The sequence below is a fragment of the Diuraphis noxia genome, unplaced genomic scaffold (assembly GCF_037042655.1).
Source record: "Diuraphis noxia isolate RWA-SAM2 unplaced genomic scaffold, SU_Dnox_SAM2 contig0002, whole genome shotgun sequence".
NCBI lineage: Eukaryota > Metazoa > Arthropoda > Insecta > Hemiptera > Aphididae > Diuraphis > Diuraphis noxia.
In genome coordinates, this window is record NW_028301712.1 from 72,094,251 (window position 1) to 72,112,173 (window position 17,923).

Here is a 17,923-nt window from a genome sequence, read left to right on the forward strand (position 1 = left end):
GACTTGAGGCGTAATTTAAATTTGACAGCCATCGTCGAACTTCCGCGGCCCGAACGCTCCTACACCCCGGAGGACACCGCGATTGTCCTGGCGGTGGTTGAACTTGGTGGGTGTGATGGGTGTACATACTACGATATTTGCGCAGAGCGCAGTCTATCAAACACGGCATCGGCATAGTAGACGGATTATCTCTATACTATCATCATTATACGCACTCTCTGCTATAATATTATATATACGTCTGAGCAAAAGCGGCACGACATCTGAATATCCGTCGCCCTGGTGAGATATATATCATAATAATTGAGATAGGCCGACGAGTCACACGCAATCTGTCTCTTGTCGTAGCACTTTCCGCGATATTCAATCATAATATAATAATAATACTATCGTCCCTCGTACTGTATACTAATCACACAGACCCACCTCAACCCCTTAGTGTGTATACCCTCCTATCCCGTTCTGTCCACAATCACCCTCGACAATTATTCCGCTATCGCCGCATGAAATAAAACTCGCCCGGTCTTTGAAACATGCTTGAGTTCATAAAGGGATAACGGTCGACGACTGGTACAGAAGAACAATCACCTCTCGTCCGTCGACCGATTCGATTGCTCGAGGAAAAAAATCTCCTCGTGATAATGGGCTTAAATTAACCGACCATATTAACGCTACATCGCCGTTTTATATTATATCGTATTTTACAGTCTCGTGATGTCTCGTCGTATAGTGTATTTCGATAGGTATGTAATAATGTAAAATTTGCAGTCTTTGATCCCGGATATTTTCCGTGGGGGGGGGGGGGAAACCCAAATTAAATAAACGAGAAAAAAATCCTAAACTCGACCCCATTTCATCATCGACCCTCCTAGCTCGCCGTCGTCCCTCGGGACCTGCAGGCGAATAACGAGATATCTCGCCGTCCTATATATATACATATACATACGTTTTCGTTTAGCGATCGCGATGACTCAGTCACCGCTCTGTCGTGTGTTTGTTTTTCGTCTCCTGCAGTCGATGATCCACCGCCGCCGCTCAGTATTCCGACTATATAATATATATGTGTATGTTATTTTATTAAAGATGTATTAGGGGAGACCGACAGCCCGGCAATGGCCACCCGCAACGACCGTTTGATGTTTTCATCTTAGTGCTATTACATAGATGAAGTGCGACACCGACAACGACCTCCACCCCGTTTTCTTTTCGATCCTTTTCACAAACACATATTATAAACTTCGCATTGACCCGACACCCCATCGCACGCCTCCAATCGATGTGCGTCGTCGTCATCGTGTTCGGTATTTAGCGTCTCGTATAGATACTCGTATATATATAAATTCACCGGTTGCGCTGCCGTCGCCACCGCCACCCTTTTTATATCACGCCTGTTTTTTTTTTCACATCTTTAATTCGGCCGAATAATTTATTCTGACATTATCCTCATCAAATACACTGCTGCCACTACCACCACCCGGTCGCCCGCGTGACGTGCGTCGTGCAGGATGTGAAGATAAAAACAAAAAATTGTATGCACGTACGAAAATCGTGCATCAGCAGCACCCTATAGGGATGGAATCGATCGTAGCTATATAAGTCTCGCAATTACAGTGCTATGTGCAAGTGCACGTGGTTTATCGTGCGAAGTGCGCATAATCGAACGAACCGCCACGTTGCAGCAGAAGTGTAAACACGAAAGGGATTATACACACACACACATACATAATTAATATGTTATATTTGTCTTCACGAATTCATTAATCGTTACGACCGTTCTTCTTGATCATTGAGTTGCGTAGTATACCTATCTATTCCGCGTATATATATTATATAATGCATGGGTCGCAGTGTCGTAAGTTGTAACTCATAACTATATACATGTGGTGATGGCATGTGTGTGCGCACACACACTGAGACTATCGATGGTATAGAATTGTATTCCCTAACATGAATAAATACATAGAATGTCAAAACGATTGACATTTGTTTTAAAAAAATGTATATTATTATATTATCAGGTATTATATTGTACCTACTTCAAAAACAATATTAAATTATAATGACGTCTTATTGAGATGTGTGTAATGGAAATTACCGATAAAGTTATATATTATTATTATTATAAATTATTATATTTATCACGTACTGTTGCGTAAAAGTGTGATAAAAATAAATACAAGTACGTCATTTTAAAAAGTAATATTTGTGTTTACGAATGAGTTTATCATTACACGACCGTTCTCATTGACGGTTCAGTAATTCCGCGTTTATAATATAATGCATATTTAGATCATAATTTTGTAACTGCTTGGTGATGGCATGTATGTGCACCTGGACGCTGTAAGGTATAGAATTGTATTAACCAACATAAACAAAAACAGAATTTTAAAACGATTGCCAATTGTTTTAAGATAATGTTAAATATATTCTCAACTAATACTATTGTATGTTATGTATTGTATGTACACCTGCGGGGCGTATACAAATAACGTCTTGAGATGTGTAAAATGTAAATATTACCGGTATATACCAATACATTATCCTTATCTCTTACAACGAAAAAGTGTGATAGAAAAAAAACCAATCACTTTAGCTTAATCATAAGCAATTGGATTTTAGATGAGTAGAAAAATACTGATTAAATGAACTATTTTGATTTTCATACTAGCAGTACAATTATTATTAATTTCTATTGTAATATTTCTATTGCAGTAATTAAAACAAATCGTCACCAAAAACAAAAAAATTTTAAATAAGCATTTTCGAATAAGCTTATCGTAGTATATAATAATGTCTAAGTATTATTAACTGGTATCAATTGTTTAAAGATTAGGTTTGTATAATTGTCTTAATTTAAAATTAATCAAATAATTTTATTTCAATGATTCGAATACGTTTTTAATAGAATATTTTTTAAATCATGCAAGTTTATGAGGAAAAAATGTCAAATGATTTCCATGAGGACTACGTATATGAATCCCATACAAATCGAAGTGGCTTTGTCTTTTTTATTACCTTGTATTATTTATGTTTGACGATTAAAAAAAAAATATGAATTTATTCAATTGCACGAATTAGGTTAATATTATACACATGGTTCCCTGGACTACATTTCTACAAAGGCCAATAATTTATAGTTACGGCCACTTGTATAGGTATAATAATGTACTTAATATAATAATATATTAAACATTAATATGTTCTTTTTTAAACGTGTAGCGTATTACACTGTTGTAACCGATTACAGCATAGTATAATATTGAACTTGAGCCGCGTGCGTGTCGATGTCGTATTCGAATGATGATTACTCCGCACGCATAGTATTTATTATTATAAATTTAAAACTGAACGTAAGATATGAAAAATGTATAAATCATTGTTTTATTTTTTTATTTTAATTTTCAGTAGTGAAGATCATGTTTATATATTTTTCAAACTAAAGATACGTCAAAATACGTTTAAATCTATTAAATTATATTAATTCAATATTTTATCCGATATTTAAAATAGATCGATAACTGGTAAGTACATTAAGATTTTTAGACATTTACAAAAAGTCTTTTATTATACTATATATGTAATTGCAATTTAAAGTTCATTATGAGCATTTATGACATAATATATAGTGATACCTATCTATCAACTGAACGAACGCTTTGATAATTTGAAAATATATTATATTGTGACGTTGTTTTTATAAAAGTATTTTAATTATTAAAAAAATAAAATGGTTTTTAAAAACAAAATTGTTGAATAACATTTAATATAATATGTATATATATATATATATATATATTCAACTACGCTTCGGTTAAGATTTAGAAAAATTCTATTAAAATTGTCAAAAGAAATATCAATCATATTATGATGTATTTAGTTTACGAAAAACGATTTATTGATAAACCCTCGGGGACAACCTACGACCGATATACACGAAATATACAAACGTCATACTTGTTTATATTTTAATGTGACAAGTGACACGCCAATTTTGTGTCGCAGTTACACATTTTCGATATTCATATTAAACACGACGTAGGTGTACCATAAATCCATATTACTGCTGTAGTACCTAACCCTTTTACGTTTGAATGATATTATGTGCAGACAGTGCATTTTATACGTACATGGTGTTTCGACGACGCGCGACGTCTGCTTTCAGGTCACGGATTTCCGTGTTCACAATCTGTTATAATGGTTTCCTTGATTGAAATGATGAAAAACCAATGAGAAAAGTCGATGTGTCCCGTGAGCTTGTCCACGATAAACATTTGTAATATCGCTGCACGTTCCGATGTATAGTCGTCATATACGGCCACCACGAATGAAGTTCAAGCCGTGCAAAGTAAATCTTATATTATATTGTATTATCTGAAATTTGTGCCAAACACATACAGGTTTTGGAATCGTTTGGTTTTTTTACGATTGAAAAGTATATATCTGCCAATATAAAATTATATAATACATATATATATATATATATATATATATTGACCACGCACTCGACCTTATATATACAATCCATGGCCACTATACAGTACGAGCAGGCCATCGCCACTTGTTGTTTATTATCCCTCTCACTAGTTCGCGTGGAATGGAATGGAATGAACGGCGGGGCGTACATACGCTACACACATTGACACACCGACTATACTGACACGTACACACATACACAAACGCATGAAAGCAGTATACATAATATTACCATAAAATCCTGTGGGTTACTCGTTATAAATCCGCGCTTATTGCACATCGACATTTTTATACACCTTCAGCTGCACGTAACGCTATGGCAATGAATAAAACCTTTGTCGATTCGCGTTGCTATATCGGATGAGATATTAATATTTTATATGAAAACGGAAGATAATAATAATAACACTATTAATTATACGGACGACAATAATGTAATACGGAATGACGAATATGATGTGGACACACTCATTGGTTAAAAAAGACAGATGTTTTTTTTTTAAAGCATTTTTTTACCAGTTTTAAGATTTTCCTAAACTACTTTTTTGAAAAAAAAAAATATTTCTCACTACATGGCTTATACGTTTTTAATTTCATATTCAGAAGCAGAATATCGTTAGGATTATTCAGACTAGGTATAAAAATAAAACTTTGGGCAAGTTAGTTATCATTAGTATTATATAACCTGTAACTTATAAGTATACAATTAAGTTTAGATTTGCAAAGTAATGGACCAATAATTTGCAGTGTAGAATTCCATCTACTCAGCTTATTTAAAATGACTTAAATACTTTTAAGTTACAACTTAAGATTACCAATCCAAAAATTGATTTTTGTGCGTCAAAGTACTAGTTTTCTATTTTGGAATAAAAAATTAATAAAAAAAATATTAAAATTTTAAAAATGATAATGCTAAAAAATAGTTAAAATATTTTGTTAGCTATATAATATTTTTAAGACTATTTGTTTTTGAATAACAAAAATGTTTGTACAAATAAAATTTAAAAAATATTTCTGTAATTTTTCTAATATTTACGAATTGCGTTCGTAAATACGAAAATATACATTGCGATATCCGAGTTCGTCTGTGGTTTTTGCACAACGAATCCGGGTTGCATCCGTGATTGTCTCGCGAAATTTACGTACGAGTTGCGTCCTGGTTAATAACGCATTAATTGTTTAATAATATGTACGTATTTTCCTTAAAACTATTACAAACTGAGGACTGTCATTTATATAAAAGGTGTGGTTAAAAATATAATTTGTGAACGCAATTTGAATGCTTTGCTCAAGATAAGTAGATCACGTCATGGTACATTAATTAAATACGTAATGTACAATTTTCTAGACAAAAACAAATTACCGTAATGATGTTTACATGCAGCGATATAAGTATACAACGATCGTTTAAAGTTCGATGCGTGACCCGCACCCATTTTTCTCTACCGATTTTTATCTTAATATTAAAATTAATTATGCTCAACTATCAAATTAAATTACATTTTTATGATGGTAATGGGTTTTGAGCTCTACGACGACTACTTTTAAATAGTTCTTATTTCGTATTCCGAATAAGTGTATTTTCGTAATTTTTAACATTTCGATAACAATCGAACAATATTTTATACTTTTATTATAATAATATAATATATTAAATTATATAATAACCAACTGTCCTAAATATACACTGTAGAATGGAAAATCTTCAATATCTCATTATCAATACAACAATAGCCCAATGAAGAAATTACCAAAATAGAATAAACATTTTTTAACGAAATACAATTATTTAAAAAATTGTATTTATTTTTGTTGGATTAGCTGGATTACAAAGACGTCATAACTTGTATTTATATTTAACAACACGTAAGCTAAAACCATTGACGCTGAAAACCTTATTAACGAATAATTAAAAAAAAAAAAATTATCATTCAAAATTTAGATTGAACGGAAAATTCAGTACACCTAGATATTTAGGTACTCCAATCCACTTTTTTTTATTATTATTATTTTAAATGAGCCTCAACAACAAAGGTTATTGGCCTTTAACATAAATATTTTTTTTTAACAAGAATAAGTCATTAACAATAATATATACAAAACAAAGGTAATAATATGAACAAAAAAAGATTGAGATATATCTAGGTTAAATAATTTGGTATAGTTTGGTTTGTTTTAGATAACTGATTAATTTTTCAATGTTGCTTGGCTGGGGACTTAGAGCTTCTTCCAGATTATAATCTTCTATGTTGAGCTTGGTTCTGATGTCGGTGAATTTACGGCAGTGGCATATTAGATGTTCAACCGTGGAAGTTTCACCGCAAGTTTGACATTGGTCAGGATCTGATCTGTTCATAAGATGTTTATGGGTCACCCATGTGTGACCTATCCGTAATCTGTTTAAAATTACTTCCTGGCGTCTTGGTAATGAGAAGAATGGCCATGGAGAAACTGTAGATTTTATTTTATTTAGCTTGGTATGAAATGATGACCACTAGATTTGCAATCCACTTTTATACAATATTATATTATAATATAACCTTATCGATTTTGAAACTTTGTTTGATACTTATATTATAAACAGCGAACACGGTATTTTATACTGGTGGTTTAAAAAAAAAATATTTCGTTCCATTATATGAGATTGAAATTATCGGGGAATCCTGTTTAAAAAAGTTAAATTCCCCTGCAGCTATTTGAGCAATTTTAAATTCTGAACGGAGCAATGAATGTATTGTTTTTGCAACGATACGTGTTTTTTTGTTTTTGTACATGCATACATTATTTATAGCATAAAAAGTCCTTTGATTTTCTGAAGTTTAAATTTAAACGAAATTAGATATTTAAATGAAGAATAAATAATAGAGAATTAGTTAGGTATTTTCTTTTGATTTATTCATAAATGTTCTTGGGAATTGAAACGTTCACATAATATATTATTATAATAAATATCATACAAAATGACATTCTAAAAATATTTAAATTAGTTTTATACTATTAGCACAGATTATCACGAACCAATAGACGTTAATATAACATTATTTACTGTAGTCTTTTACAGTAAGAAATCAATAATTTTTTTTATTTAATATATATTAAAATATGTATGTCAGTATATCACTTGATATTGCAAATTTTCAAAATGTATTAACGATAATATATGATATATATATATTGTTAATTTATTCATACAGTATTATAATAATTATGTAATAAATTAAATGTTTTTGACAAAAATTAATTCAACCTGCGTTAGCGGTAGCAAAATTAAGCAGAACACACTTATTGGCACCGCCAAGGCAAATCAATTTTACCGACACAACTGCAAGTGTGTTGAGACCTTTACTGATTGTAAAATAAATAACAATACGATGTCACGATAGTTAATATGATTTTATTATCATACAATATTCTCTAGTGATGGGTCGAACCGAATATTGTCAAAATATTGCGAACCCGAACCGAACCGAAATTATAAATTTGTTATTAAAATAAAAACTGCATTTTATTTTATTACACCTAATCGTAATGATGTAAAAATAATATTTAATAGCTTAATACCATTGTGATATTTATATTTTAGTTAATATAAAGTGGAGTAAATTAATTTTAGATATTGTATGATTATAAGGATATTTTCAAACTCGATTTTCAAACAGTAAAAGATGCTTGATATTGTTCTGTTCGAAATTCAAACAGTTGAACACATTGCTAAAATACACTATTAAATATTAGTAGACAAGCTGACAGACGGTCTTCGCTCGGAATAGTTTTTCGTATAATATAATATGAAATAACGATTTATCGTTGAATTCAAATTTATGTATTTTACACATACGACCTATGTAAAATAACGACGTCTAGCGTATAACAATGACAGTGTATAGAAAAACATATCGTTGGTGGTTGAGTCTGGCAACAACAAAAATCACGGTGTGCGTAACACACAATAATAATTATTTACGTAACGATATGTGAGACGCATGCGTGAGATAAACTTTTGCCGTCAAATTCTCTATATATAATATACATTAAACGAATTCCTATCTTATGTATACTCGTATGTGTAATGTCCACGAACCCATTCAGAGTGGTTTGTAAACGATAATTGAACGCAATTTCCGGTGGAATTGGAAAAAGTTTCTCGGGCAAAGATTCGGCCATATAATATATTATGTACGTCGTGCAGTTTATGTACGTTTCGGCGTATACAGAGTGTCCCGCAAAGATTTACCCATTGCGATATCACACGAAATGATGGAGATATCAAAATTCTGGTTTTATAATAAGATTCACAGGGTTATGACTTATGAACTACAATTATTTCATTTTTCAATTTATTTTAATGTTTTGGTAAAAAAGTTAAAAAATATTTATTTTTTATTTAATTATTTCCAAAAAAATTAAAGACAGACATTTTGTAGAGTTTATTTTTCTGAAAATATTGACGTTTCAAAATTTTATTTCCCGAATTTTAATATTTTTTCTAGTTTTGAAGAAATAAAATATGATTATAATAGTTACTATCAGGAACACGGAAAGTATTTGGCTGGCTGTATGGGAATGCACGCGGCGCAGCGGGTCACATGTTTGATAACATTTCGGTGTTAAATAATTCGCATTTTTTCTCGAAACTAAAAAAAAAATTAAAAATCAGGAAATTAATGAAAATAAAATTTTGAAACGTCAATATTTTCAGAAAAATAAACTCTACAAAATGTCTGTCTTTAATTTTTTTGGAAATAATTAAATTTAAAAAAAAATTTTTTTTAACTTTTTTACCAAAACATTAAACTAAATTAAAATATGAAATAATTGTAGTTCTTATCCCCGTGAGTCTTAATACAAACCAGAATTTCGATATCACCATTATTTCGGGATATATGGAAATGGGTAAATCCTCACGTGACACCCTGTATATTGGTTAGTGGCACCTATACGCCATTATAATACGACAGAGTGGACGACGACAGCTGCTGTATTAGTTGTGCACCGTATAGTTTGTCGCATACGAATTTACTTCACTACCTACGAATTACATATTATGGACTCGCAAATATATATATTTAGGTACACGATCCCCGAACACGCCAGACATACTTGTTCAACTTCAAACTATGTATTTGTATACATGTATATATATATAGACATAATATACCTACAGCTACAGGTATATATATATATATATATATATATATATATATATATATATATATGCATACATGCATGTATATGTATGTACGTATGCACTGCGTGTGTGAGCAGCGTACAAACGCCGACATTGTACGCGTTAAAAACGTGTCGGCGATGTCGATATTTTTCATTACTCGCCCGCTATTTTGTCGTAGTTGGCGTGAATAAAGTTTGGCGACAGTCTGTAGTCCGAATACAAAATATATACGCCATCACATCGATGTCTATCGTACAGGCAGTGGCGCCGAAGTATTTAAAATATACGATGACGCGTCGTCATACATCATCAAGGTGCACCCTTCGTCCTCCCCCTCCTGCGGTTTTTATAATTTGACTTTTAGATGTAGATCAATAGGTACACCAACTAACAAATAAGTAATGTATAACGAGTTTAATCGCATATTTTTTACGTTTAAACGTGCATATATTCTGGATGCAGTACCCAGATAGGTCCCGCAGTATCTTGCAGTGCCCCTCCCCCACATTTTGAAAAATCTACTACCTACGAAATATGTCATACCTAGATAAATTAGGTAATCGGCCAAACTGCGTATGTAGAGGTACATATTATACATAGTATAGTGACTTGTATTATACTCTTCGGACTAACTCGGTCAACTAGGATGTATAGATATAGAATGTACCTATATATGTATATATACTATTATAGTTTCCTGTCTTATACAAATTATAGTATTTATAATAACATACTGATCTTGCATGTATTGTATCTATAATTACTGTCGGAAGCGAATCTCTCTGGATTATTACAAAGTGCGTACTGAGGGCTCTGTCAGACCGACCACGACCGAGACCCAAGTCGCTGCGGTACCTTTTACATAGGTACAACGTACGAGTATCGGCCGGAAATGAGAAAACTAGCAAAATTACATACCACGCAAAGTTTAATAACACACTGCGACGCGTTTGTGTGTACGCGTGGTAACCGCGGTATAGGTATTGTATGACAGGACGGGTATTGTCACACTGATGGTATATAGGTACGTCAACCGTGCGGAATGGAGGCGACCGACGTGAGACTTTATAACTCGACACTCCCGTTAGTGCACGTATGTTTATTTTTTATTTTGGCGAAATTCTCTTTACTATTATCATATGACCTACGTGACAAAAGTAGCCAATATAACGTTTGCGTCACGTTTATAACGACACATATTGAAATGCAAATGTCAAACACGCCGCTCGCACTCCGTCGCTATATAGTATTATTATTCTATTCGAATATTATTTTTGGCAATGTGTTGCTGCTGCTGCGTGCAGTGTGTGTACGGATGCAGCACGTATATTATGCAGGTGGGTGTGGGTGGTTCGAATTTGGTGTTGTAACCAAACTGGTGGGGATGGTGTGCGAGAGAATACTATTTACGCGTAATCCTCGCACCATTATTGTCACACGCCCTAAATCATTACAATAATTACCCTTCACAGTTGTCCCTAAATACCAATTGCATAAGAGAACGCGTGGAATCATGCATTTTTAGGGTGTCACAAATTCACAATATATTATATTTTGTATTGTAAGATATTGCAGATGACCAAAAGTTTCATGCTATTAATTGAAGTCATTTAAAATTAAATAATATATATATACTTTGAATTAACTAATCGAAAACACTAATATTAATAGCCAACAACTAATGTGTTGAAATACCTACTAATTCTCATCAATAATACTATTTAAATTTATTTTAACTTAGAATGAAGTGTATAGTTATTTCATGAATTGGAAATGGATAAATCAATTAAATTGCAAAATAAAATATTTCTCGATATGATCGTAGTACAGAATAACGATTCCGTATTTTGGTTGTTCATTGGTTTGATATCGTTCCATAATCTTTTAAATTATTCGAATTCAGTTTTCCAATTTCAAGCTTGTTTATAAGACTGAATATTGACGTAGGTATGCACAGTTGGGACGGGAGAGTAATCAGCTCATAACATACACTAATATTTTGTGTGTCATTTGCAAGTCCATCCATTTTTCACCAAACCCATTTTTCAACTTGGTCCACTAAAGTTGTGCTAAACTTTAAACTTAGATCTAAACAACAGAGAAGTGAGTATGTACGAAATTTACGAATGATTTATGTATACGCTTAACGGTAATAGTGTGCCTGTCATAATGTCATAATGTAAGGAATATAATACATAATAAATAGGATCGGTTTTGTGTTATTATCTACGAAATTGAACCCTAAACGTGGATGATGAGTTATACATATGTTTTTGATCGATTGAACTTAATATATGAGTTATCATAATCAATATACAGTATAGGTACACTTATAAAATATAATACACTTTTCATATTCTTTAACACAATTATTAAATATTATTTAAGGGTGAGTATGAAAATGTAGAAATATTATTTATCCACCTAGCTGCTGGTTCGTAATATATACGTCTTGCGCGCAATAATGATAATAATTCTCCAGTGTATGTATGCGAGTGTATTTGTCTATACTGCGGGTGTGGGTAGATGGGCCTTAAGCCATGGAGTTTGTTTCGTTGCATAATCTCGTTTGGAGGTTGTTGCCACGACACGCGTATATATAATTCTCATTTCCGCATTTCGCCCAGCTAATCAAGATGAACACAGCGTGTAAACTGTATACTACGGAGCATTGAGCATATTTCCCGCACATAATCCTCGAGTCAGAGTACCTAAATACCCAGTTCAAAATATATAACCTAAAATACTTGAGTCATCACGTAAACATGCGCCATGATTAGTAAAGTACGTGGTCATCATCGAAATAGATATCGATATGATATTCTGAGGAAAAAATAAACTTGCGATATAATTTAAGCGCATTAATAAATGGACTTGGAGAATTTTTAGGAGGATATTGAACAGATCAAATATTTTTTTGGCTTTAGTTTTCCTCCTTGAATACGCCTCACCAAAGATAATAATATATCAAATCGTATGAGTGGCAAATAATATTTATTCGTGTTAAGTTTACCATGTGATCAGAAGTAATATCTTCAGTGATGGATGTTGGAAAAATCAAAAAATATTTTCCATTTTCGTCGTTTAAATATAGTATAAAGTATATAAGGTAACTTGAATGCAATCATTCAAATCAACCTTAATATAATATTATACCGATTTCGTGCAATATTTTGAAGTAGGTACACATGAACCTACCCACGATTGTCTCAACGTGTAGAACTGTAGACACTTGACTCGTATATTGGTGCCATACATTTGGAAATCGGGAAATATATGTATAAATTATATTACATAGAAAATTGTCAACTACTAAATTTTTAATAACCGCAAAGACTACGAATCAGAATAACACTTGTTTGTTGATTTTAAAATGCACATTACATTCCACCGCAGTTGATATGTTATATAATATGACGTACATTGTATATCAGTCAAAAATGGTCGAATCAATAATTTTTTGATTTTTTGGAACTCAGTTAAGTTGAGTTCATACAATAATATGTATAAAAATTAAAAGTTAAGCTCAATTTAATTTTTGATTTACTTATAGTTTCGTTAAAAGTAATGCACTAATTTTTTTTGTTTACAAAACAATAGCCAACTTTATTTTTTTGTCATAAAAAAAAAATCAATTCCAACCAAACATTTATCGACACAAAAATAGAATCGATTATAACGTGATGAAATTAAGTAAAATTGAAAAAAAATAGATTAAGTGAGTTTCTTAAAATGAAAATTTAATTCAAAGATTCCAAATACTTAATTAATTAAGCGTATATAGTTAAATCAAAGAAAACCCACAATTAACTAGTGAAGTTAAAAAGTTAAATTAAATTAACCTTTTGATTTGACTCTTACTTATATTTGGTGGTTATATACCCATCTTCAATAGCCGTTATCATGTGTAATGACTCATTACTAATGAATATTTTTTGGTACAGTTATTATTGTATAGTAAGAAGACGGTTTATCGAGTGTATGACGACACAGTATGAAACCCGCAGATCGTTGCGATTCAATTAGGATATAATAATATTATGTAAATTTTAATAATAATACAATGTCGCTGTTTTCCCGTGTCCTGTCAAAAACGTCATAAAAATGCAAATGATTTCGATCTGACCGTTTAGCTGCATCAAACGGTCGTGTACACTACACACAAACACACATATAGGTACACCGTACACACACACACACACATATATATATTATATGCAAAGCTAGATAGGAATATTTATACAGCACAAAGGATTCAGGCTCATAATATAATACGTATATTGTGTGCACAAAAAAAAATATTCACCGCTGAGGGAGATCGTCATGCAAAAGACATGGTGTATGATACCAAATCACGAATAGCCTGTGGGTGCTTTGTCGACAACTCTAAATTAATTACTGATGAAAACTATGTGTGGTGTACACAAAGAAACCGCGAGTGGCACAGAGACTCGCATAAGTTTAATCGGATTGACAACGTACCAAATTAAATTGGTATTTGACAATGGTCTGGAAATCACTACTATATACGTATGCTATAATTGTTTATTCAAACACAATAATGCAAACGTCTGCGGTGAAGTTTTGCAAAGTTTTTAATAATTTTTAAACGATAAGGCCTCCTGGATTTAAATAATAACAACACTATACATGACGCACTCCATCGCCGTTTGTAAGTAAAAATGCCCGTTTTATTATGGCTTATATGGCCAATTTTTTTCGAATACGTCATCCGTGCAGAATTCAATTTACGTATAGAGACTTTATTTTTTCATTATCCAAATACACCGTCTGATATTGATTTGTTGCTTTATGTGCGAGGAGAGCGTGTCAGTTAAATAAAAGAGAAATATTTGAAATAGGATTGACCATGAATTCCAAAACATTTAGAAAAGAAAAAATAACAAAATTTGTTGGTACGACCGGTTAAAATTTTTTTTTATTAATCTATACAAAAAAATAAATTTAAAAATCTATAAGTTTATGACTAATAAGAAACAGGAATAATAAATATTTTTAAAACAATTAATGTTTTAGCATTTATTTAGATTCATTTATATTTTAGTGTGTTTGTAAGACACTGAGACTAAAGTCTGCGCACGTCTATATGATCTACATATATTTTATAGGTGTTTAATATTTTTTCGTTGTATGATGTTTCACTATATAATATATTACATTATATACATAATACTCTGAGGATAATATTTAAAAAAAAATATGAATGTTTCGTTCTAATTACCTGATATTTAATTCTATAGACTGCTCTTTTGATATTTCCCACGACCTAATTTAGGTTCTTCACTAGTCACTACCCTATATGAACACTTTAATATATGGTATTTTCATTCTAATCGATCATTGCACATTATTTGTGTTTCGTTCTATACACTATATATTTTAAAATAATATTATGTAGATATATTTTAATAGTTATGTGTAGGTACATCAAATTTGCGAATCGAACGTGACAGTTGAAAATTAGGTGTAAATTGATGATAATAATTGTCACATGGCAGTGGCCAGGGACATACATACAGTTGATAAAACTGCGTTAATTGAATTATTTGTATTTTACATCCATATAAACGTACACTGTAGTTATTTTCGATGGACTGCAATAAATTATTGGCATATTATGATATATGTATATTTATTAGTTATTACGTACAGTGTGACTCTTTTAAAAAGTATGCATTAATTTCAAAATTATTATATATTATAATATTTTGTTTCGAACTTTGGAACATTGTTAACACCATCACAAGCAGCCATAAAATTTTAATATTTTACATTATTCACCAAATTCTAAGACTGTCCGTAAAACCGTACTATATTAGTTTAAATTAATTATATTTCTCGAAATACTTTTGGAATAATCTTGTTCTGTAAATATCAAATACTGAATGAACAGAAATATTTATCCTTAGAAATACACGTTTTTTTTTAAAGGTTTAGCGAAGTAGTGATGACAATACACTTAATATTACGTAATATATAATATCAATATGTAAGTTAATACTAACCATATTTTTAATTTCATAAAAAATATTATACAAAAATAATATAAGTTTAATTGTTCAGTGAATCACACTTTAAATTATTATCCCGTGATGACGTCGTTAATCGATTAATTGTTTGTTGTCCATTGTTGAGGTGTCAATTATGGAAAGAAAAAAATAACTATATGATAGAGGATAAAGTTTTTTTGATATATATATTATTATATTCTATGGAATTCAGAGGCATACTTTAGTCCTTATTAGGGCAATACGTGTGTTGCGAGGGTCATTTTATATCGTGCTGCCGTTTTGTTGTGTTTATTATTCTACTATGACTGGAGAGATGGGAGCGGTTCATTTTTACCTCTAGTTTTTATATTATATACGTTGATTAACTAATAAAAAAAGACGGATAGAAAGATTTAAAATATTTAATTTTTATGTTCCACTTTAATGTTAAATCTCATTGTCTTTTTTTTTTTAAGGCACATTTTATGTTTGAAACTCTTTAAAATCAAAATTATGAATCGTATACTTCAAGTATAATACATTTTAAGAATTATTATTTTTAATTACTGTCGTTATTTTCAATTTAACTGTTTTGGGATTTGCCCATTAATAATATTTTAATATTATCTTCTCCATTTATTTAATAATATATTTGCAATTGAATAATAATCCAATTTAAAAAAAAATCAAAATAGGTAGGAAAATGAATGTAAGGTAATTTCCATTTTTAATAGGTTTTTAAATCGTTCAATAAACATTTTTTTTTTTTTTTGAAAGAATTGGATTGTTATATTTTACCTAATTGAATTTATATTTAAATGGTTTTTAAATTGTTGTTAGTATATTATTTACTAAAGATAAAAATGCATTTTTAATCTTAGTTTTTATTTTATTAATATACAGTGGTTCTCTAATAGTGGTTATTAATTTAAAAAAAAAAAATTAAAAAAAAAACAAATTATAATAGTATAACATATAGCATAATTAATCATATTTCACTTAATGTAATAGATTATGGACCATCGTAATAAAATCCGTTATCATCAAAATTAGACTTTTTTATGTCAAGAAAACTTAATACACACACACATTACGTTCGTGTATAATAAATAACAATTTTTTTTATTTATTCAAATAGCGTTTTTATAACACCGTGGTATACATTGATAAATCCCTAAGTACGCTTATTCTGTCGGTATTTCTAAATGGTTTTCAATACTAGGGCATTTCCAAAATCTTGGATCAAATCACGCATATATTCGCGAGTTTTTGACACTTTATTATTTGAAAAACTGTGACGCGCTTGCATTAGGTATAACAATATTATAATATTATATCATTCGCAGTGCGCACACGTATACGCATATTCATAGCTATATGACTAATATAATATGCATATACCGCCTCTGTAACGTTATCGAAATATTTTATTAGGTCTTTAAAATTTAGATTTCTTAAAGTATATGGGTATCAGCATAAGATATAATATATTCGCGTTAGACACCGCTCCCGTCGTTATAGCCATAATAATAATATAATATGTAGTTACAAATATACGTGTATGCGATATATATATGTGGCAATAACCCGACCTAACCCAACGTAAATCTGCATGCCATAGGCACGAATAAAATATGAGCTGGTCAAATATATTCTTTATACAGAAAGAGGATATTATATAATTTTTATACGAGCATAATTGGTCTAAAACGTGTATTATTATTTTATTTATCATGTATTATTTACATATTTTTTATTAAATACACACTGGATTCGTGAAATGAAAAAAAACTACTAAACTACATAATGTGTCTTTTAAGTTTGAAAAACTATTCTGAGCGCAGTTCGGTTTGGTCAGTTTGGTCGAACTAAAATTTTTAAAAACGAGTACTATAGCCAATTTATACAGCTTTTATAATATTAATGTCGGAATTTCACGTTATCAAAGGCATTTCCACGAACAAATAAAAAAAATACCTTTCATAAAATACAATCAATATTTCATATTTTCATTTTTAATCTATGGATGTGCTGCATCAAAAGTACCGACTACGAAAAATACTATTAAAAAATTGTAAAACCAATATTTCACTCATACCGCTTAAAATGTATACAATATAATATACACTGGTATACATTTTTCATATATGTTTTGAATTTAATTTATAAAGCATTAAAAATCCAAAATATGAACTGACATTTGTCAACTATATCGAGAAAAAATTATTCATCACACATATTTATATTCTTTAAATAATAAAAAATCTAC

General features: G+C 30.7%; 1 protein-coding gene across 2 annotated transcripts in view; it reads left to right on the forward strand.

Annotated features, from left to right (window-relative positions):
* LOC107173432 (leucine rich repeat protein connectin) overlaps nt 1-17,923 on the forward strand; it is a 273,851-nt gene that overhangs the window by 251,127 nt on the left and 4,801 nt on the right. The window lies entirely within an intron of this gene.